The sequence below is a fragment of the Thalassophryne amazonica genome, chromosome 12 (assembly GCF_902500255.1).
Source record: "Thalassophryne amazonica chromosome 12, fThaAma1.1, whole genome shotgun sequence".
Taxonomy (NCBI): Eukaryota; Metazoa; Chordata; class Actinopteri; order Batrachoidiformes; family Batrachoididae; genus Thalassophryne; species Thalassophryne amazonica.
Window position 1 is genome coordinate 7,684,861 of NC_047114.1, and position 24,477 is coordinate 7,709,337.

General features: G+C 43.7%; 1 protein-coding gene and 1 long non-coding RNA gene across 2 annotated transcripts in view; both read right to left on the bottom strand.

Annotated features, from left to right (window-relative positions):
• esyt2a (extended synaptotagmin-like protein 2a) overlaps positions 1 to 24,477 on the bottom strand; it is a 186,687-nt gene that overhangs the window by 117,054 nt on the left and 45,156 nt on the right. The gene's annotated exons all lie outside the window — the stretch shown is intronic.
• Positions 2,417 to 23,770, bottom strand: LOC117521422. The gene is made up of 3 exons (XR_004563937.1): positions 23,758 to 23,770; positions 21,800 to 21,802; positions 2,417 to 2,587 (listed from the first exon to the last, which is right to left on the bottom strand). It is a non-coding gene; the product is annotated as an uncharacterized LOC117521422 (long non-coding RNA).

The window sequence follows — 24,477 nt, forward strand, 5'->3', positions numbered from 1 at the left end:
TATACATATATATATGCAGATGACCTGACCCTCATATCTAGGATCCCAGAAAGCTGTCAAGAACTTGTAAATAAAGGGAATAACTTCCTCAAGTGAACTTGGACCATGAAAGCCAAACTGTTGGGAAAGTGTAGTGACACAGACCCACAACAGGGGGCGTAAATGAACGGACAATAGAGGGAGTTAAATTAGAACACTTTACTGTTGTGAATGTCACAACCACACACAGCAAATTACAGAATGAATACAAGTCAATTAATGAAGGTGTCGTGTGGGCAGGCTCGACGATAGGAGATGCCCGTCTGGAGATGAACCGGAACCACACAATTTCCACCGCCACCGAACCCGAAGGATACTGGAGCCGCCAAGTCCCGAAGTCCCCAGGTGGCCACCGTCTCAGCGTGTCGGATCTGGTACTTCTGGTGGAGAACAAAGACAGTCAAGTGTGGGTGTGTGTACACCCCGTAACATTAATGGTGGGAATTCCACCTCCACCTTTAACACACACTCGTGCAGCTTCTGTTTAACCACTTATCTGACGAGACAAAGGACGAAACAGTCGCGACCCATGCCGGTCCTCTGGTTGACAGCTGCAACACAAGAGCTCTTGAAACACTGAATGCTGGCAGAGAATATTACCTCTCACAGAAGTCGATATCTCGGCGATGTGGTGGAGGTGTCATCCTGCTTTTATCCCGGGTGAGATGCAGATGATCGGTGACAGCTGTCATAGTTGATGAGTGACAGCTGTCACCTCGGCTGTTCCTGTAGGCGGCAGCGCCCTCTCGTGCCTGAAGCCCGCACTTCAGGCAGGGCGCCCTCTGGTGGTGGGCCAGCAGTACCTCCTCTTCTGGCGGCCCACACAAAACAAACCAAGCAAATACAAGTGCCATGCCATGAAGAGGTTTGTCCACAACGCAGAACAGAAGTGACAAGGATACAAAACTTAATATGTGGCATATGACCCCGAACTAGAAATACACGGTGATACAATATTGCATCACTCTATTCCAAAATTGGAGCAACTTTAACTTTTGACCGATGTACAAACTGAAATTGACCTTTATCACCATTGTTGCTGTTTTTACCCCATAACTCAAAAGAATTCAGTCATATAGTACAAACTGTACCTTTTTAGAATCTTTATGATCTGACAAATAATATGGAATGCCTTTCAGTAATTCTTCTTGACCCCTACCTGGCCACCTATTGGAAATTCAAGTGGACACTCTGCCTTTTTCAAAAGGTCTGAGGGTTATTTGTGTAAATTTTGGTGCTTGCATCCCCATTTGAAGGATTCCTCTGTAAATATTCTCTGATCTGCTGCACCATTATATTACAAGCAGCAATTTTCATGATGTGTCTTGTTTTGCTTTTTCTGTTTTTGGGTTTTGATGTGAATGTGATGTGAAAATCAGCACCTTCAAATCCGAGGCCATGGTTCTCGACCGGAAAAAGGTGCTATGCCCTCTTCAGGTCGGTGGAGTGTCCTTGCCTCAAATGGAGGAGTTTAAGTATCTCCGGGTCTTGTTCACGAGTGAGGGACGGATGGAGCGTGAGATCGACAGACGGATCAGTGCAGCATCTGCAGTGATGCGGTCGCTGTATCGGACCGTCGTGGTGAAGAGAGAGCTGAGTAGGGGGGCAAAGCTCTCGATTTACCGATCGATGTACATTCTGATCCTCACCTATGGTCATGAGATTTGGCTCATGACTGAAAGAACGAGATCGCGAGTACAAGCGGCCGAGATGAGTTTCCTCCGCAGGGTGGCCGAGCGCTCCCTTAGAGATAGGGTGAGGAGCTCGGTCATTCGGGAGGAGCTTGGAGTTGAGACCCTGCTCCTAAACGTCGAAAGGAGTCAGTTGAGGTGGCTCGGGCATCTTTTCTGGATGCCCCCTGGTCGCCTCGCTGGAGAGGTGTTCCGGGCACATCCCATTGGAAGGAGGCCCAGGGGAAGACCCAGGACACGCTGGAGGGACTACATCTCTCGGCTGGCTTGGGAATGCCTTGTGGGTTCCCCCGGAGGAGCTGGGGGAGGTGTGTGTAGATCGGGAGGTCTGGGCGGCTTTGCTTGAGCTGCTGCCCCCACGACCCGACTCCGGATAAAGCAGAAGAAAATGGATGGATGGATGGATGGAAGGGTATTGATGTGTCCACGGTTTCTGTTTGTCTGCGCCTGTTCTTTTCTTTGTTCAACAACAAATTAATAAAATAAAAAAAAATTAAATAAAAAAAAAAAAAACTTTTATATCAAATGTGCAGGTTTTTTTTTTTTTTTTTTTACTTCCATAGAAATTCTGTAGTGAAACACTGATATGGCTTTAATGATAGTTAATTAACAGCCACATGGAGCTCTTATAGGTTTAAAACAGTTTAAAAAGTTTGACTTGCAATGTGATGTTTTTTAACCACATTTTAATGTTCAATGGACAGACTTAAAATAAAATGGTCTTGAATCTAATAAAATAATTATTAAAGGGGCCATATTGTGTCAAATCACTTTTTATCTATCTTTTACATTTTCGTGTGTTTGATATTTAATGTTCAACATCTCCAACATCCCACAATTCTGTGTTTTCACACATACTCCCACCTGAAATAAGCAAAATTCATGCCTGACACAGCTGGTTTCACACCACTGTGACATATGTAACAAATAGCCCACCCCCTCATACCCACCTTAACTGAAGTGATAAAAAAAAAAAAAAAAATTCAAAATACATTTTGTAGTGCAATCAATAAATCATGCTCAGTATGTTCATGATGTCCCATTTTTACAACGTAAAATTTTTACGCATTAACATGTTTCTGTAATTATTTTTATTTTTGTGCTTTTTGAGAGCCAAAGCCTCTCAAAATTTGTTTCACAATTTGAGGGATAATATTTTAAAAAAAAATTATACATGTGATTAATTCAGATTAATCCATCACAAAGCTTGTAATCAATGTAAATAATTACAAGCTTTATGATGACCACTTTTTTAACTTGAAACTGACAAAAGTAATAATACATAAAAATGTACTGAAAATGAACGCATGAAAATCAGACACTGCTTTTGAATCGTGGTTTGACTGAATCATTTTAAAAAACAAACGAATGAAACTGGCCTGGACAAAAATGATGATACCCTGAACTTAATATTTTGTTGCACAACTTTCTGAGGCAATCAGTGCAATCAAGCAATTTCTGTAACTCTCAATGAAACTTCTGCACCTGTCGAGAGGTATTTTTGCCCACTCCCTGTGATCAAACTGCTCCAGCTGTGTCGGGTTTGAAGGGTGTCTTCTCCAGACTGTATGTTTCAGTTCCTTTCACAGATGTTCAACGGGATTTAAATCAAGGCCAATTCAGAAGTCCAATGTTTTGTTCTTAGTCATTCTTGGGTGTTTTTACGTACATGCCACAGCTCAGTTCAATAATGTTAATCAAGATCAGCATCAGCCTGGAAAAAGGTAAATGTCCACTGGACTGCTGACAACACATTCGGCCAATCAATATGCAACCGTAGCGCAACCGCAATCAAACTGCACAAGTTGAAAAAAATATCCCAGGTCTGCTTTTAGAGCCGCTACTGAACCTCATCAAGTCACTGCATTAATCTTCAAGAATACAATCAGTGTCTCAGTTCAAGAATATGGGATCACCTTCAGCATCTGAACTCCTCAGTTCTTCAAAAGTCCATGAAGAGCTGACAGTCTCGAACTGAAGCTGTAAATTAAGATCTTATACAAATACAAATATTGACAGGGTCTCGCATACAGAGTCATTCCTTGCTCTTAACCTTATAACTGTCTCCACCACTTTCTCTCTGATCTCTGAACAGCAAACATGGCCTGATCCTCTGCCAACAAAAAAACATGGATAACATCTCCGTTATCGGTCCTTAGTCAACACATTATGTAAACTGGCTTTGAGGAGGTCATCCCTTTCTCTCTTTTTACTCTTGTGAAGGGTTTGAGAATGGTCATGGACTGAACTTTTCATTGCCGTTTCTACAACCCAAATTCCAATGAAGTTGTAACATTGTGTAAAATGTAAATAAAAACATAATACAATGATTTGCAAATCCTCTTCAACCTATATTCAATTGAATACACCACAAAGACAAGATATTTAATGTTCAAACTGATAAACTTTATTGTTTTTGTGCAAATATTTGCTCATTTTGAAATGGATGCGTGCGACACGTTTCAAAAAGCTGGGACAGTGGAACGTTTCCCACTGTGTCACATCACCTTTCCTTCTAACAACACTCAATAAGCATTTGGGAACTGAGGACACTAATTGTTGAAGCTTTGTAGGTGGAATTCTTTCCCATTCTTGCTTGATGTACAACTTCAGTTGTTCAACAGTCCAGGGTCTCCGTTGTCATATTTTGTGCTTCATAATGCACCACACATTTTCAATGGGCGACAGGTCTGGACTGCAGGCAGGCCAGTCTAGTACCCGCACTCTTTTCCTACGAAGCCACGCTGTTGTAACACGTGCAGAATGTGGCTTGGCATTGTCTTGCTGAAATAAGCAGGGACGTCCCTGAAAAAGACATTGCTTGGATGGCAGCAAGTGTTGCTCCAAAACCTGGATGTACCTTTCAGCATTGATGGCGCCATCACAGATGTGTAAGTTGCCCATGTCATGGGCACTAACACACCCCCATACCATCACAGATGCTGGCTTTTGAACTTTGCACTGGTAATAATCTGGATGGTCTTTTTCCTCTTTTGTCCAGAGGACACGATGTCCATGATTTCCAAAAACAATTTGAAATGTGGACTCATCAGACCACAGCACACGTTTCCACTTTGCATTTGTCCATTTCAAATGAGCTCAGGCCCAGAGAAGGCGGCGGTGTTTCTGGATGTTGTTGATGTATGGCTTTCGCTTTGCATGGTACAGTTTTAACTTGCACTTGTAGATGATTGACGAACTGTGTTAATTGACAATGGTTTTCTGAAGTCTTCCTGAGCCCACTCGGTAAGATCCTTTACGCAATCAATCAATCAATCAATTTTTTTTTTTATATAGCGCCAAATCACAACAAACAGTTGCCCCAAGGCGCTTTATATTGTAAGGCAAGGCCATACAATAATGATGTAAAACCCCAACGGTCAAAACGACCCCCTGTGAGCAAGCACTTGGCTACAGTGGGAAGGAAAAACTCCCTTTTAACAGGAAGAAACCTCCAGCAGAACCAGGCTCAGGGAGGGGCAGTCTTCTGCTGGGACTGGTTGGGGCTGAGGGAGAGAACCAGGAAAAAGACATGCTGTGGAGGGGAGCAGAGATCGATCACTAATGATTAAATGCAGAGTGGTGCATACAGAGCAAAAAGAGAAAGAAACAGTGCATCATGGGAACCCCCCAGCAGTCTACGTCTATAGCAGCATAACTAAGGGATGGTTCAGGGTCACCTGATCCAGCCCTAACTATAAGCTTTAGCAAAAAGGAAAGTTTTAAGCCTAATCTTAAAAGTAGAGAGGGTGTCTGTCTCCCTGATCTGAATTGGGAGCTGGTTCCACAGGAGAGGAGCCTGAAAGCTGAAGGCTCTGCCTCCCATTCTACTCTTACAAACCCTAGGAACTACAAGTAAGCCTGCAGTCTGAGAGCGAAGCGCTCTATTGGGGTGATATGGTACTACGAGGTCCCTAAGATAAGATGGGACCTGATTATTCAAAACCTTATAAGTAAGAAGAAGAATTTTAAATTCTATTCTAGAATTAACAGGAAGCCAATGAAGAGAGGCCAATATGGGTGAGATATGCTCTCTCCTTCTAGTCCCCGTCAGCACTCTAGCTGCAGCATTTTGAATTAACTGAAGGCTTTTTAGGGATCTTTTAGGACAACCTGATAATAATGAATTACAATAGTCCAGCCTAGAGGAAATAAATGCATGAATTAGTTTTTCAGCATCACTCTGAGACAAGACCTTTCTGATTTTAGAGATATTGCATAAATGCAAAAAAGCAGTCCTAAATATTTGTTTAATATGCGCTTTGAATGACATATCCTGATCAAAAATGACTCCAAGATTTCTCACAGTATTACTAGAGGTCAGGGTAATGCCATCCAGAGTAAGGATCTGGTTAGACACCATGTTTCTAAGATTTGTGGGGCCAAGTACAATAACTTCAGTTTTATCTGAGTTTAAAAGCAGGAAATTAGAGGTCATCCATGTCTTTATGTCTGTAAGACAATCCTGCAGTTTAGCTAATTGGTGTGTGTCCTCTGGCTTCATGGATAGATAAAGCTGGGTATCATCTGCGTAACAATGAAAATTTAAGCAATACCGTCTAATAATACTGCCTAAGGGAAGCATATATAAAGTGAATAAAATTGGTCCTAGCACAGAACCTTGTGGAACTCCATAATTAACTTTAGTCTGTGAAGAAGATTCCCCATTTACATGAACAAATTGTAATCTATTAGACAAATATGATTCAAACCACCGCAGCGCAGTGCCTTTAATACCTATGGCATGCTCTAATCTCTGTAATAAAATTTTATGGTCAACAGTATCAAAAGCAGCACTGGGGTCTAACAGAACAAGCACAGAGATGAGTCCACTGTCCGAGGCCATAAGAAGATCATTTGTAACCTTCACTAATGCTGTTTCTGTACTATGATGAATTCTAAAACCTGACTGAAACTCTTCAAATAGACCATTCCTCTGCAGATGATCAGTTAGCTGTTTTACAACTACCCTTTCAAGAATTTTTGAGAGAAAAGGAAGGTTGGAGATTGGCCTATAATTAGCTAAGATAGCTGGGTCAAGTGATGGCTTTTTAAGTAATGGTTTAATTACTGCCACCTTAAAAGCCTGTGGTACATAGCCAACTAACAAAGATAGATTGATCATATTTAAGATCGAAGCATTAAATAATGGTAGGGCTTCCTTGAGCAGCCTGGTAGGAATGGGGTCTAATAAACATGTTGATGGTTTGGATGAAGTAACTAATGAAAATAACTCAGACAGAACAATCGGAGAGAAAGAGTCTAACCAAATACCGGCATCACTGAAAGCAGCCAAAGATAACGATACGTCTTTGGGATGGTTATGAGTAATTTTTTCTCTAATAGTTAAAATTTTGTTAGCAAAGAAAGTCATGAACTCATTACTAGTTAAAGATAATGGAATACTCAGCTCAATAGAGCTCTGACTCTTTGTCAGCCTGGCTACAGTGCTGAAAAGAAACCTGGGGTTGTTCTTATTTTCTTCAATTAGTGATGAGTAGAAAGATGTCCTAGCTTTACGGAGGGCTTTTTTATAGAGCAACAGACTCTTTTTCCAGGCTAAGTGAAGATCTTCTAAATTAGTGAGACGCCATTTCCTCTCCAACTTACGGGTTATCTGCTTTAAGCTACGAGTTTGAGAGTTATACCATGGAGTCAGACACTTCTGATTTAAAGCTCTCTTTTTCAGAGGAGCTACAGCATCCAAAGTTGTCTTCAATGAGGATGTAAAACTATTGACGAGATACTCTATCTCCCTTACAGAGTTTAGGTAGCTACTCTGCACTGTGTTGTTATATGGCATTAGAGAACATAAAGAAGGAATCATATCCTTAAACCTAGTTACAGCGCTTTCTGAAAGACTTCTAGTGTAATGAAACTTATTCCCTACTGCTGGGTAGTCCATCAGAGTAAATATAAATGTTATTAAAAAATGATCAGACAGAAGGGAGTTTTCAGGGAATACTGTTAAGTCTTCTATTTCCATACCATAAGTCAGAACAAGATCTAAGATATGATTAAAGTGGTGGGTGGACTCATTTACTTTTTGAGCAAAGCCAATAGAGTCTAATAATAGATTAAATGCAGTGTTGAGGCTGTCATTCTCAGCATCTGTGTGGATGTTAAAATCGCCCACTATAATTATCTTATCTGAGCTAAGCACTAAGTCAGACAAAAGGTCTGAAAATTCACAGAGAAACTCACAGTAACGACCAGGTGGACGATAGATAATAACAAATAAAACTGGTTTTTGGGACTTCCAATTTGGATGGACAAGACTAAGAGACTAGCTTTCAAATGAATTAAAGCTCTGTCTGGGTTTTTGATTAATTAATAAGCTGGAATGGAAGATTGCTGCTAATCCTCCGCCCCGGCCCGTGCTACGAGCATTCTGACAGTTAGTGTGACTCGGGGGTGTTGACTCATTTAAACTAACATATTCATCCTGCTGTAACCAGGTTTCTGTTAGGCAGAATAAATCAATATGTTGATCAATTATTATATCATTTACCAACAGGGACTTAGAAGAGAGAGACCTAATGTTTATCTAGACCACATTTAACTGTTTTAGTCTGTGGTGCAGTTGAAGGTGCTATATTATTTTTTCTTTTTGAATTTTTATGCTTAAATAGATTTTTGCTGGTTATTGGTAGTCTGGGAGCAGGCACCGTCTCTACGGGGATGGGGTAATGAGGGGATGGCAGGGGGAGAGAAGCTGCAGAGAGGTGTGTAAGACTACAACTCTGCTTCCTGGTCCCAACCCTGGATAGTCACGGTTTGGAGGATTTAAGAAAATTAGCCAGATTTCTAGAAATGAGAGCTGCTCCATCCAAAGTGGGATGGATGCCGTCTCTCCTAACAAGACCAGGTTTTCCCCAGAAGCTTTGCCAATTATCTATGAAGCCCACCTCATTTTTTGGACACCACTCAGACAGCCAGCAATTCAAGGAGAACATGCGGCTAAACATGTCACTCCCGGTCTGATTGGGGAGGGGCCCAGAGAAAACTACAGAGTCCGACATTGTTTTTGCAAAGTTACACACCGATTTAATGTTAATTTTAGTGACCTCCGATTGGCGTAACCGGGTGTCATTACTGCCGACGTGAATTACAATCTTACCAAATTTACGCTTAGCCTTAACCAGCAGTTTCAAATTTCCTTCAATGTCGCCTGCTCTGGCCCCCGGAAGACAATTGACTATGGTTGCTGGTGTCGCTAACTTCACATTTCTCAAAACAGAGTCGCCAATAACCAGAGTTTGATCCTCGGCGGGTGTGTCGTCGAGTGGGGAAAAACGGTTAGAAATGTGAACGGGTTGGCGGTGTACACGGGGCTTCTGTTTAGGGCTACGCTTCCTCCTCACAGTCACCCAGTCAGCCTGCTTTCCCGGCTGCTCGGGATCTGCCAGGGGGGAACTAACGGCGGCTAAGCTACCTTGGTCCGCACCGACTACAGGGGCCTGGCTAGCTGTAGAATTTTCCACGGTGCGGAGCCGAGTCTCCAATTCGCCCAGCCTGGCCTACAAAGCTACGAATAAGCTACACTTATTACAAGTACCATTACTGCTAAAGGAGGCCGAGGAATAACTAAACATTTCACACCCAGAGCAGAAAAGTGCGGGAGAGACAGGAGAAGCCGCCATGCTAAATCGGCTAAGAGCTAGTAGCTACGCTAAGCTAGCGGATTCCTAAAAACACGCAAAGTGAATAATGTGTAAATAATTTAGAGGTGATTCATCAGAAGGAGTGCTTTAGTTAAGGCACGTAAAGATTACACTGGGAAACAAATCGTAATCTAGATAACCAGATCAATCTAACTGCGCAGATTAAACAGCTAACAGATACAGAAAAACACCGCTGTGCTCCGGAACAGGAAGTGATACAATACCGCAGTGAGAGCCAACCACCAGCAATGATGTCGGTTTTTAATGCAGTGCTGCCTGAGGGATCGAAGGTCACGGGCATTCAATGTTGGTTTTCAGCCTTGCCGCTTACAAGTAGAAAGTTCTCCAGATTCTCTGAATCTTCTGATCATATTATGGACTGTAGATGATGGAATCCCTAAATTCCTTACAATTGAGCGTTGAGAAACGTTCTTAAACTGATGGACTATTTTTTCACGCAGTTGTTCACAAAGTGGTGATCCTCTCCCCATCTTTGCTTGTGAATGGCTGAGCCTTGTGGGGATGCTGCTTTTATACCCAGTTATGACACTCACCTGTTTCCAATTAGCCTGTTCACCTGTGGAATGTTCCAAATGGGTGTTCTTTGAGCATTCATCAACTTTCCCAGTCTTTTGTCACCCCGTCCCAGCTTTTTTGAAATGTGTTGCAGGCATCCATTTCAAAATGAGCAAATATTTGCACAAAAACAAAAAAGTCTATCAGTTTGAACATTAAATATAGGTTGAACAGGATTTGCAAGTCATTGTATTCTGTTTTTAATTTACATTTCACACAACGTCCCAACTTCATTGGAACTGGAGTTTTTTATATACATATATACACATTTACATACAGTGGGGAAAATAAGTATTTGACCCTCTGTCAGTTTTGCAGGTTTTCCCACCTACAAAGAATGGAGAGGTCTGTATTTTTTTTATTGTAGGTACACTTCGACTGTGAGAGATAGAATCTAAAAAAAAAAAAAAAAAACTCCAGTAAATCACTTTATGATTTTTAAATAATTAATTTGCATTTTATTGCATAAAATAAGTATTTGATCCCCTAGAAAAACAGAGCTGCCATTACAGAGGTCAGACGTTTCCTGTAGTTCTTGACCAAGATTTCCCACACTGCAACAGGGATTTTGGTCCAGTCCTCCATACAGATCTTCTCCAAATCTTTCAGGTTTAGAGTTTCAGCTCCCGCCACAGATTTTCTATCGAGTTCAGGTCTGGAGACTGGCCAGGCCACTCCAGGACCTTGAAATGCTTCTTACAGAGCCCCTCCTTAGTTGCCCTGGCTGTGTGTTTGGGTCATTGTCATGCTGGAAGACCCAGCCATGACCCATCCTCCCTTCAATACGGTGCAGCCGTCCTGTCCCCTTTGCAGAAGAGCACCCCCAGAGTATGATGTTTCCACCCCCATGCTTCACTGAAAATACTTACTTACATAAATACATACAAAATACATACTTCACAGAAAAACACCTCCGTGTTGATAACCATTCGTAAGATTCAGGCGGTTTTCAATGGCTTTCAGTTGAGTGAGTATCCGAGAAATTGTTTAACAGCTGGGCATGTTCAAACTTGTCCTGTGAGACTTCCAACAGAGGTGTTTTGCTGTGGCGCCGCGCGATGAGCAGCTGGGTGGCGACGCGAGAATCCGTCCGCACGTCTTTCATTACAAAATCTCCTTTAACAGTATGTCCGGATAAACTGCTGATCCCAACCTCTTCTGAAACTTCTCCGTTATCTCACGACGTCCTGGGTCAACAGAGGCTTAAATTTGGAAGTTTTCAGCTCGAAACAGGCTGACGACGGCGGCTCGGGGAGCGGTGTCCGGCTCCGTGGGCAGTCCTTAAAGCGACAGTAACACTCCATAATCTCTCATCAGCCGTTAAAATTTTCACCGAAAACCGTCTGAATTTCTCGAATGGTGTCCACTTGGATGTGCCTTACAGTTTCAGAAAAAATTTTGATCAAGCAAAGCGCCAGTCTCTCAGGAAGAAGTCAGACAAAGGAATTTCGACGAGGGGGGTGCACCAGTGCTCACTCAAAGCCTGCCCACAGGCGAATGACGCAACTGACAGGCATGAAAAAACTCACGCATGCACACGAGGGTTCAAGCCTGTCTGACGCAATCACACGTGATTCAAATCCATATAGTTTTTGAAAAAATAAAAAGGTTGGTTTCTTTTCTAATAGACCTCGTATATGTGTGTGTGTGTGTGTGTGGTCTGACCTAGCTCAAAATAGGTCAGACTATACCTTGGCTATTCCAAGGGCTATTCCACAGGGTGGTGTTCTACTACGATCCAAAAAAGTGCAAAAACAGGATGATAAAACGGCTTAATTGGCTTGCCTCCCAACAAGCTGGCTTATGAACCTGGCAACCTGCCTGAAAATCAAAGAAAGGAGCTGCACCCTCAGCCCGACATGATGGAAAACTGTAACAAATGCTGCTTCAGCTTAAAATTTTTACCCCAATGGAGCACGATCAAACAAGCTTCAAGGCACAGTCACAACGAATACCCAGTTTAAAGAAGTTCAAATATGACTGAAGCCGTAAAGACTACGCATACCCTGAAGTTATCACATAGTATCAATCATTTTGAAAAGCGGGATGAAATTTTTGAGCCAATTCAAAAACTGGGTTCAAATTTCAAATTTGGTGCCAATGATGGCCGTAACTACTACATGTACCAGGTTTTGTTCAAGACTGACCAAGATGGCTCAAGAAGTTACTACGATCTGGTCTGATTTGCTATTCGGGATTAAATGGGAAGGAACGGCACTCTATGGAATTGTCCCTTAAGGTACAAACCAGTCTGGGCTATAACAGTTCAGTCCACATTAAAACCGCTTGTATTTTTCATAAAGTAGTGTGCAATTTCAATATAAAAGTATTTACAGAGATCAAACTAATCAACCTAATTAATGCTCCAGAGGAAGTGATGAGGAGCAAGGGTCTTCCAATTCTGTTTGCTCTTGTTGGTCTTCTGCGGATTAATAATTAAAATAAACTTCCTGAGCAATAAGGCAGGTCTTCCTGCAACCGAACATTTTAATTATTCATTTGCTGCAATTACACAAGAACTGCTTATAAATGAATGAATGAATTTATTCGCCACACAGACTCAACAATGACAAAAAACTGAGAAACAAAATAATTCTACAGTGAACATATGTGACCGAAAGGGTGTGGGCAGAAGCAATGCTTATAAACACCCACCCCTTATACATACATACATACATACTAGGGTTGAGCCAGATACTCGTTTCAGACGATTGGCCAGTCACACACAGCGCCTGCCCCTCCCTACACAGACACGTCTCACTGGAGCTTCCCGCGCACACACAGACAGGATCTCTCTCTGTTCTTGGCTTGATTCTACCTCACGTTGCTCTCTCAGTACTCCTTAAGTTTTCTTCAGCTCGCCTCTTTTTCAGTTTGTATGGTATTTAAACTTACTTGGTGAACTTGTTTCGTATCGTACACGGTACTTTTGACAAGAAAGAGCTGAAAACGACTCACGTTGCGTCGGTCACTGCCTCCACTCCGGTCGGGTTTATTTATTAATTGTTTAACTGTTTGCTTGCTCTTCGTTTGGTTGGGTGATATAAAATCAGTTGGAAAACTTTGTTCCTACTGAATGCGGTGTTTCTGAAAAGAATACAATGAACAAGGCTGACATTATTTCCCTGTTTGCCATCACTGGATGTTTGCATGAATCACCAAGTTCACATCCATCCATCCATCCATCCATCCATTTTCTTCCGCTTTATCCGGAGTCGGGTCGTGGGGGCAGCAGCTCGAGCAAAGCCGCCCAGACCTCCCGATCCACACACATCTCCCCCAGCTCCTTCGGTGGAACCCCAAGGTGTTCCCAAGCAAGTCGAGAGACATCGTCCCTCCAGCGTGTCCTGGGTCTTCCCCGGGGCCTCCTCCCAATGGGACGTGCCCGAGCCACCTTAACTGGCTCCTTTCGATGTGGAGGAGCAGCGGCTCAACTCCGAGCTCCTCCCGAGTGACCGAGCTCCTCACCCTATCTCTAAGGGAGCGCCCAGCCACCCTGCGGAGGAAACTCATCTCGGCCGCTTGTACTTGCGATCTCATTCTTTCAGTCATGAGCCAAATCTCATGGCCATAGGTGAGGATCGGAACGTAGATCGATTGGTAAATCGAGAGCTTTCCCCCCCTACTCAGCTCTCTCTTCACCACGACGGTCCGATACAGCGACCGCATCACTGCAGATGCTGCACCGAGCCGTCTATCGATCTCACGCTCCATCTGTCCCTCACTCGTGAACAAGACCCCGAGATACTTAAACTCCTCCACTTGAGGCAAGGACACTCCACCGACCTGAAGAGGGCAAAGCACCTTTTTCCGGTCGAGAACCATGGCCTCGGATTTGGAGGTGCTGATCTTCATCCCGGACGCTTCACACTCTGCTGCAAACCGCCCCAGTGCATGCTGAAGGTCCTGAATTGACGAAGCCAACAGACCACATCATCCGCAAACAGCAGAGACGAGATTCTGTGGTTCCCAAACCAGACCCCCTCTACACCCTGGCTGCGCCTAGAAATTCTGTCCATAAAAATAATGAACAGAACCGGTGACAAAGGGCAGCCTGGTGAAGGCCAACGTGCACTGGAAACTGGTTTGACTTGCTACCGGCAATGCGAACCAAACTCCTGCTGCAGTCGTACAGGGACCGGATAGCCTTTAGCAAAGGACCCCAGACCCGGTACTTCCCGGAGCACCCCCCACACGGTGCCCCGAGGGACACGGTCGAACGCCTTCTCCAGATCCACAAAGCACATGTGGACTGGTTGGGCGAACTCCCATGAACCCTCGAGCACCCGATGGAGCTTGTAGAGCTGGTCCAGTGTGCCACGACCAGGACGAAAACCCCACTGCTCCTCCTGAATCCGAGGTTTGACTATCGGTCGAATTCTCCTCTCCAGTACTCTGGAATAGACCTAACCAGGGAGGCTGAGGAGTGTGATCCCCCTGTAGTTGGAACACACCCTCCAGTCCCCCTTCTTAAACAGAGGGACCACCAACCCGGTCTGCCAGTCCAGAGGCACTGCCCCCAACCGCCACGCGATGTTGCAGAGGTGTGTCAGCCAGGACAGTCCCACAACATCCAGAGACTTAAGGTACTCAGGACGGATTTCATCCACCCCAGGAGCCTTGCCACCGAGGAGCTTTCTAACCAGCTCGGTGACTTCGGCCTGGGTAATGGATGAGTCTGCCTCTGAGTCCCCAGTCTCTGCTTCCTCTTCGGAAGACATGACGATGGGATTGAGGAGATCCTCGAAGTATTCCTTCCACCACCTGACAACATCCCCAGTCAGGGTCAACAGCTCCCCACCCGCACCATAGACAGTGCTGGTGGAGAGCTGCTTCCGCCTCCTGAGGCGTCGGACGGTTTGCCAGAATTTCTTCGAGGCCGACCGACAGTCCTCTTCCATGCCTTCCCCGAACTCCTCCCAGACCTGAGTTTTTGCCTCTGCGACCACATGGGCTGCGGCACGCTTGGCCTGCCGGTACCCGTCAGCTGCCTCCAGGGTCCCACCTACCAACAAAGACAAGTCGGACTCCTTCTTCACACAGATCATTAAAAAATAAACAGTCTTACAGACCACTTACACATACTGTATAGCTGAACACACAAAGTAGCCTATATTAATATTTTTTATTATATATGACTGCATGCAGTATCTGACGCTTTCTCACTGCAGTTCATAAAAATAAATTGGTCAGTTGAACAACCTCTCTCTCTCTCACACACACACACACACACACACAGTCACTCAGTCACACACACAGACACACATACACCTTAACCAATAATGATTAACTTTGTGTGCAAAAAATGCCAAGAATGTTAGGTAGCAAAAATAAATAAATAATAATAAAATAATCACAGTTTTTAATCATAAAATTTTAAAAAAGAAAGTTGTGTTGAGTATGACAACTCTTGTTCATGCATACTTAGTAGTTCATAATTTCCTACAACACTGAATGTCAATTCTGAGGCTGTTCTGTTAATATTCATTCATAGACTTAAGAATATTCATGTTCTGAGTTCATAAAAAACTTGTTCAGTAATAGTTCTCTTACTTTTGTGATCAAAAACATTGATTTGAATCTCAATTTTGAGGCTGTTCTGTAAATAATTTTCAAACAAACAATAAATATAGCAACTTCTGGTCAATGCATATCAATTTCAGCCTTAAAATAATGTACAGATTTAAGGCCCAGCCATTTTGGGTTAAAAATGCGCACTTAAGATTTAGGCCACACCCACTACGAGTACAGATACAGATCATTTAGATGGTTGAACAGATACAGATAGTGGTGTACTTGCTCATCCCTAATACATACCCACACATACGAGGTTGTTTCCGTGTTGGAAAGCATTCGGAAGATTCAGATGGCTTTCGATGGCTTTTCAGTCGAGTGAGTATCCGAGAAATTGTCTAACAGCTGGGCATGTCACAACTTGTCCTGTGAGACTTCCAACACGGACGTGCTTTTGTTGCGCGCCATTGTGGCTCCGTCCCGACGCGCAAATTCCTCTGCACGTGTTTCATTACAAAATCTCCTGTAACAGTGGAATGTGCCGCAAAAATGCTGATGTCCAACTCTTCTGCAATTTCTCTGGTAGTCAGACGACCTCCGGGATCAACACAGCCTTCACTTTGGAAATGATGTGGTTGTTTCAACCTGTCGATGGCCGCTCGGAGCGCGGAGCGCCCTCCACCGCTGTGGGCCGTCTTTAATTCCGGTCGTAACGCTCCTTAATCTGTGTGACGCCCAGAGTATCCTCACCGAAAGCCGTCTGGATCTTCCGAATGGTTTCCACCATCAAGTTTCTGGAAAAATTTGATTCAGCGCTGCTCCAATCGCTCAGCCATTTCCCTGACAATGAAAAATCCGACGAGAGGGGTGGACCAGTGCTCACTCAAAGCCTGCCCACAGGCAAATGACGCAACCGACAGGCGTGAAAAAACTCATGCATGCGCACGAAGGTTCAAGCTTGGCTGATGCAAGTGCACATGATTCAAATACATATAGTTTTTTAAAAAAATAAAAAGGTCGGATAGTTTTCTAACAGACCTCGTATACGCAAACTTCCAACAGCAAATGCCAGCACAGACAGTAGAAAATGAATCAATAAAAAAAAAAAAAAAAACAGCCAGACAAACACACTGCACAATGCCCAAAAACAGAAACAAAAAAATCTATAAACCTAGTTCATCATATTATAAGAAGCTATGAAATTGTTCTTATAGAGCCTTTTAAAGCTGACTAATGTTCCAGATAATTTGATGTTATCAGGACAATTATTCCAAATATTAACACCTTTAACAGAAATGCAATGACTTTTTACAGTAGTTCAAATGTTTGACATCACAAATAATAACACTGCTCTGAAATTGTAACTGGATTTTAAACAGATCCTGGTCATATGAGGAAAAAGTTTGTTTTTGATTTTATACATGATTTGAATTGTTGCATACTCAACCAAGTCCCAGAATTTTAACATACGTAAACTGAAATAATGGGTTTGTTGGTTCACGGTAGGGTTTGTTCCTAATAATTATTATGGCTTTCTTTTGTAGGAAAAATATTGGTTTTGTGTTAGTTTTGTATGCATTTCCCCAAACGTAAAGCAATGGGTCATATATGGAACAAGTAATGAATGATATGAAATAGTTAATGAATGTTGAGAGAGGAAGTCTTTTGCTTTATACAGGATTGCAATGGCTTCAGACACTTTAGATTTAACATAATTGATATGAGTTTTCCAGCTTAATTTGTCATCAATAAAACACCAAGAAATTTTGTTTCAGTTACAAGTTCAATTTCAGTATCAGTATTGTGTAATAATACATTTCTGCTTAAATTCCTGGGCTTATTTCCAAATATAATACACTTAGTTTTACCAAAATGGAGCGATAATTTGTTTGTTTAGAAGACAAACTGGCACTGCACAGGAATATGACATGGCAGCTCTGTCATTACCGCAGAGATATTCTTCACTTGATTTGCCCCTCGACAAAATTACACAACACGTAGAAGATAAGAACATTCAAAAGTGCACAAAATGTGCTGTAAGCCCAAACCGATGTCATACCTGTATACATTTGATTCCAGCTCTACAGTAGTATTTCTTGATGTCCACATCGATCTGTGTATTCCCTACAAAGCTAAAAAGACCAACAAAAGCAACAAATTACCAAATTAATATGGTGTAAAGGAAGAAATCAATTAAACATAAAAAAAAAAAAAACGCTACTAATACGAGTACTTTAGGGCTCCTTCACACATAGTATGAATAAGTACAAATCAGGACGAATCACGGCAGAACAGCTCACATGAGCTAACCACGAAAACATTGAGCTGACGGGCAGGCGTGAACAAACCTTCTACGACGGAGTCACGCATGTGACGGTGTCGTGTGAGCAGGAACACAGTGCAAGCAGCTGGGACATGGTGCACCACATCACGCTACTGATGTGGAGAAAAATAAGATAAAAACCAGCTGTATAATTAGTGAATATCACTGGGTTGATATAAATAATAAATAAAAGGGGATGCAATACAGAACCCCGCCATTAAATAACCCTGGTTAAATTAAAAAATAAATGCCACTCACGGGATTCAAACCTGTAAGCTCTGATTACCAGACGGAAACTTTAACATTGCGCTACAATGACTGTCTTAAAACAGTGTGTGTCACCCTGGAATTTGGCCGACACCTGCTGCGAGAGGGTTCGATGGGCTCTCACAGTGCACACTGTCTTTCAGCCGCTGGTGTGCGCAAATAGTTGTAGCAACAGGTGTAAGAGGTGTTGGAGACAGCTACGATTTTACACGTATTGCATACAATTCCTGCTTCATATGTGTGAAGGGGCCCTTAATTTTGTGTAGAAGCAGTTTGTAGCCAACACAAACTCAATTTTTTTTCCTTTTTTAATTTTCGTTTTAGGAAATGACATCTTGGTCACTGTGCCAGAAAAGTCAATAAAAGAGTTTGTGAATGTGATTACCTGATCTGCAGATCCATAATGACCTGCCTCTGGTCCACATTCTCTGTGTAAACTTTCACCCCGTTCACTCTGACAGGCTGCAGACACAAAAACCAAGTTTACTTAAACAAAAGCCACAAACTAATCTGCAGCTAATCTGAGAATTTCTTTTTATTTATGGCATACCCACATGATTTGGAAAATACTACTTTGACACATGCCAAATCTGACCTACAATGTTCCTGGTAATATCAATAGTGAAGGTTAGCAGTTAGCAAGCTGTAAAAATAAAAAGGGGGTGTGCACATTCTAACTACCAGGTTACTGTGGACTTTATTTATTGGTTCTGCTGTGGAAAGCTTTAGCTGACCTGAAAATAATACTCTAAAATGTGTTTTAAAAGACTGAAGAGAAGCTGAGTGTCTAACATCAGCAGTCAAATTATTTCAGAGAAAGGGACAAAGTTTGATAAATTTTGTAGCCTACTGACTTCGTTTTAAGCCTACATGTTGAGAATGCAAAGCATGAGAACAAGGGCGTAATTTAGAACTAGAAATTGGGGGGGATAAAGTGCGAGGCCCGCAGGGCCGAACCCCATAGGCCAGGGGTTGCTTTAGGCCCCCAAAGCCAACGGTTTCTAGATAAGCTCAGATGCATTCTGAGCATCCAGATCAGTAATTTTAATGTATTGAGAAGACCATAAAGTGGACACCATTTGACTTATGCAATTTGAAACTGTGGATATAAGTACTTTATTCTGAGAATAGCCAGCATTGATTTTATTAACATCCTGGTATAAATAAGGTATCACCACATGTGTAGAACTCAAAAAGAATGATAGGTTGAGTTTCATTTTAAAAAACAACTACAATGTGGTAAATTGTATTCATAAATATGAAAGAACAGGCTCTTAATAATTAACTATCGCATACTGTATTTTTTTTCCTCAAGATTTGTTTTGCATAAGTGTGAAAAAACAACAGATCACAAGTTTAGGATAAATTACTTGTCATGAATTTAATTTTCGAAGTGGCACTAATGACAACACTCATACTGAACTTAATTTTGCTTGCATAGACTGATTTTGGAGATCAAGCAATAATTGCAGATGGGCTTTCTGAGGTCCCAGATAGCTTTTCTGATTTCCTTTTCTAACTTTCAGAATTTAGTAAATTAGCATATGGTCCATTGATACTTATGTGTAGACACTAGCCCCTAGAGGCAACTATTTTTTGGTTTCAAATCTGGGCAATGCAGTCCCAGAAATTCCAAATGGGACAAACACGAAACAGGTGTTGTAAACAAGTCAATGCTGCTAAAAATACAAACTTGCAGAAACAAAGATACCTATTCTGACATGGTTGTGCACATAAGACTGACACGGTTTGCACATAAGACTGGCATAGCATGTTTCAAGTACACACATATATGTCAGAGGGGGGGGGGGGGGGACAGAATATGGTTTGTTGAAAAGGGGGGGGGGACATGTCCCCCCTATCCCCCACCAAATTGCGCCCACGCATGAGAAGGTACTTAAGGCTCCACCAATTCTGCGGGATAAGAAGTTGGCCACACTAACTACACAACCCTAAAGAAAAATGTCACATGTACAGGCCTAATACTAGACTAATCTCCAAGCCCTAGTGAGAATTCCAGCAGCTGCATTTTGAGCCATTTAAAGATACAGTGTACTAGTATACAGAACCCAGGAAATAAGAAACTGGAATAATCAATTCTGAATGAAACAAAAGCATAAATTAGTGTCTCTGAGTCAGCCATAAAGAGGACTGGATGTATCAAACATATATTTCATCTCGGCTGCAACAATGATTTTCTTATCAGTTAAGTGATTTCATTTCATTTCATTTATTTATTTATACAGAAAAGGTTTAAAAAGCACAACTGCACATTACCCCAGGCCTGACTCAGTAACACTGAGTTACAGGCAGGTTCCTGTTTTACACACAAACAAACATTCATTCAATCATTTGGCCAATAGACCTAACATGTACAGCACACATTCATAAAGTGATCAGTCAAGTAGGAAAGGTAGGGTCGGTGGTTACACGAGTAACTATTCATTAAATCGTCTCTAAGTTTTTTAATAGTATCTCTGAGCTGATTGATCTAGTGCCCAGAGGGTATCATTCCACACCTTAGTGTAGATGTAGAAGAATGATCTTTGTCCATAGGTGTTTTTATAAGAAGGGACTTGGAGCCTGTTCCGCCGATGTTGATCTGGTTGTTGGGAAAGTGTAGGAACACGGACCCACAACAGGGGGCGCAAATGAACGGACAATGGAGTAAGTCAAATAACAACGTTTTACTGTTGTGAATGTGCACAACGAATACAACCATCACAGAAATGGACAACAGTCAATTCACAAAAGTGTCGTGTGGGCAGGCTCGAAGATAGGAGACGCCTCTCCAAGGTAAGACCGGAACCACACGGCTTCCTCCGCCACAGGACCCGGGAATACTGGAGCCGCCAAGTCCCGAACTCCCAGGTGGCCACTGCCTCCGCGTGTCGGACCTGGTACTGCTGGCGAGGAAACAAAGTACAGTCAGATGGGGGCGCGTTTGCACCCAGGACTCCGAACAGCAGGAAAGTTACCTCCACCTCTCGTTGGAACAGTAATCCAAACAACTAGCTCAATCCAAAAAGATACACTCTGTTAGCGTCAATACGTTACCTCTCCGGTAAAAACGATATCTCTGCAATGAGGTGGAGATGCCGTCCTGCTGATATACCCCACTGATGATTGCCGTCAGCTGTCTCAGGTGATGGGTGACAGCTGTCACCGAGGCTGCTCCCGTGAGGCGCCGCGCCCTCTGGTGCCTGGAGCCCGCACTCCAGGCAGGGCGCCCTCTGGTGGTGGTGGGCCAGCAGTACCTCCTCTTCAGCGGCCCACACAACAGGACCCCCCCCTCAACGGGCGCCTCCTGGCGCCCGACCGGGCTTGTCCGTGGCGACGGTAGAAGTCGGCCAGGAGGGCCGGGTCCAGGATGAAGCTCCTCTTCACCCAGGAGCGTTCTTCAGGGCCGTACCCCTCCAGTCCACCAGATATTGAAAGCCCCGGCCCATCCGTCGGACGTCCAACAACCGGCGCACTGTCCAAGCCGGCTCGCCATCGATGATCCGGGCAGGAGGTGGCGCCGGACCGGGTGTACAGAGGGGCGAGGTGTGATGGGGCTCGATTTTGGACACATGGAATACTGGATGGATCCGCAGTGAGGCTGGAAGCCGAAGCCTCACTGCGGCGGGATTGATGACCTTGAGAATCTTAAACGGACCTATGTACCTGTCTTGCAGTTTTGGGGAGGCCACTTGCAGTGGAATGTCCTTGGTGGACAACCACACTTCCTGCCCGGGGCGATACGTAGGGGCCGGGGTCCGCCGCCGGTCTGCATGGGTCTTCGCCCTCATCCGGGCCCTCAACAAAGCAGAACGGGCGGCACGCCACACGACGGCACTTCCGCAGGTGGGCCTGGACCGAGGGCACACCGACCTCTCCCTCAACCACCGGGAAAATGGGGGCTGATACCCCAAACACATCAAAGGGGGAGAGGCCGGTGGCTGATGACACTTGACTGTTGTGGGCGTACTCAATCCAGGCCAGATGAGTACTCCAGGCCGCCGGGTGCGCGGCTGTCACACAACGTAGCGTTTGCTCATTTCTTGATTGGCCCGCTCTGCTTGCCCGTTGGTCTGGGGGTGATACCCGGATGAGAGACTGACCGTGGCCCCCAGTTCCCGGCAAAGCTCCTCCAGACATGCAAGGAGAACTGGGGACCGCGATCGGAGACGATGTCTGATGGTATTCCATGCAGGCGGACGACGTGGTGGACCAGGAGGTCCGCTGTCTCCTGGGCCGTTGGGAGCTTCGGGAGGGCACGAAGTGGGCCGCCTTGGAGAATCGGTCCACTATCGTGAGGATGACGGTGTTTCCCTGGGACGGGGGAGGCCGTGACAAAATCCAGGCCGATGTGGGACCAGGGGCGATGAGGCACGGCCTTGCCCCTGGCGCAGGTGGTACAGGCCTGGATAAGTCCCGGACGTCGGCCTCCAGGGACGCCCACCAGAAGCGCTGCCGGACAACTGCCACGGTTCTTCGCACCCCGGATGACAGGAGAGCTTAGAGCCGTGACAGAAGTCCAGGACTGCAGCCCTTGCCTCTGGTGGGACGTAAAGTCTGTTCTTTGGTCCAGTCCCGGGGTCCGGGCTTCGTGCCAGGGCCTCCCGGACGGTTCTCTCTACGTCCCAGGTGAGGGTGGCCACGATAGTGGACTCGGGATGATGGGTTCCGGTGGATCCGACAACTCCGTTTTGATGAAAGATTCCCCATTTACATGAACAAATTGTAATCTATTAGACAAATATGATTCAAACCACCGCAGCGCAGTGCCTTTATACCTATGGCATGCTCTAATCTCTGTAATAAATTTTATGGTCAACAGTATCAAAAGCAGCACTGAGGTCTAACAGAACAAGCACAGAGATGAGTCCACTGTCCGAGGCCATAAGAAGATCATTTGTAACCTCACTAATGCTGTTTCTGTACTATGATGAATTCTAAAACCTGACTGAAACTCTTCAATAGACCATTCCTCTGCAGATGATCATTTAGCTGTTTTCAACTACCCTTTCAAGAATTTTTGAGAGAAAAGGAAGGTTGGAGATTGGCCTATAATTAGCTAAGATAGCTGGGTCAAGTGATGGCTTTTTAAGTAATGGTTTAATTACTGCCACCTTAAAACCTGTGGTACATAGCCAACAACAAAGATAGATGATCATATTTAAGATCGAAGCATTAATATGGTAGGGCTTCCTTGAGCAGCCTGGTAGGAATGGGGTCTAATAAACTGTTTGATGGTTTGGATGAAGTAACTAATGAAAATAACTCGACAGAACAATCGGAGAGAAAGAGTCTACCAAATACCGGCATCACTGAAAGCAGCCAAAGAACGATACGTCTTTGGGATGGTTATGAGTAATTTTTTCTCTAATAGTTAAAATTTTGTTAGCAAAGAAGTCATGAACCATTACTAGTTAAAGATAATGGAATACTCAGCTCAATAGAGCTGACTCTTTGTCAGCCTGGCTACAGTGCTGAAAAGAAAACCTGGGGTTGTTCTTATTTTCTTCAATCGTGATGAGTAGAAAGAGTCCTGCTTTACGGAGGGCTTTTTTATAGAGCACAGACTCTTTTTCCAGCTAAGTGAAGATCTTCTAAATTAGTGAGACGCCATTTCCTCTCCAACTTACGGGTTATCTGCTTTAAGCTACGAGTTTGAGAGTTATACCATGGAGTCAGACACTTCTGATTTAAGCTCTCTTTTTCAGAGGAGCTACAGCATCCAAAGTTTGTCTTCAATGAGGATGTAAAACTATTGACGAGATACTCTATCTCCCTTACAGAGTTTAGGTAGCTACTCTGCACTGTGTTGTTATATGCATTAGAGAACATAAAGAAGGAATCATATCCTTAAACCTAGTACAGCGCTTTCTGAAAGACTTCTAGTGTAATGAAACTTATTCCCTACTGCTGGGTAGTCCATCAGGTAAATAAATGTTATTAAAAATGATCAGACAGAGGAGTTTCAGGGAATACTGTTAAGTCTTCTATTTCCATACCATAAGTCAGACAAGATCTAAGATTGATTAAAGTGGTGGGTGGTTCATTTACTTTTGAGCAAAGCCAATAGAGTCTAATAGATTAAATGCAGTGTTGAGGCTGTCATTCTCAGCATCTGTGTGGATGTTAAATCGCCCACTATAATTATTATCTGAGCTAAGCACTAAGTCAGACAAAAGGTCTGAAAATTCACAGAAACTCACAGTAACGACCAGGTGGACGATAGATAATAACAAATAAAACTGTTTTTGGGACTTCCAATTTGGATGACAAGACTAAGAGACAAGCTTTCAAATGAATTAAAGCTCTGTCTGGGTTTTTTGATTAATATAGCTGGAATGGAAGATTGCTGCTAATCCACCGCCCGCCCGTGCTCGGCATTCTGACAGTTAGTGTGACGCGG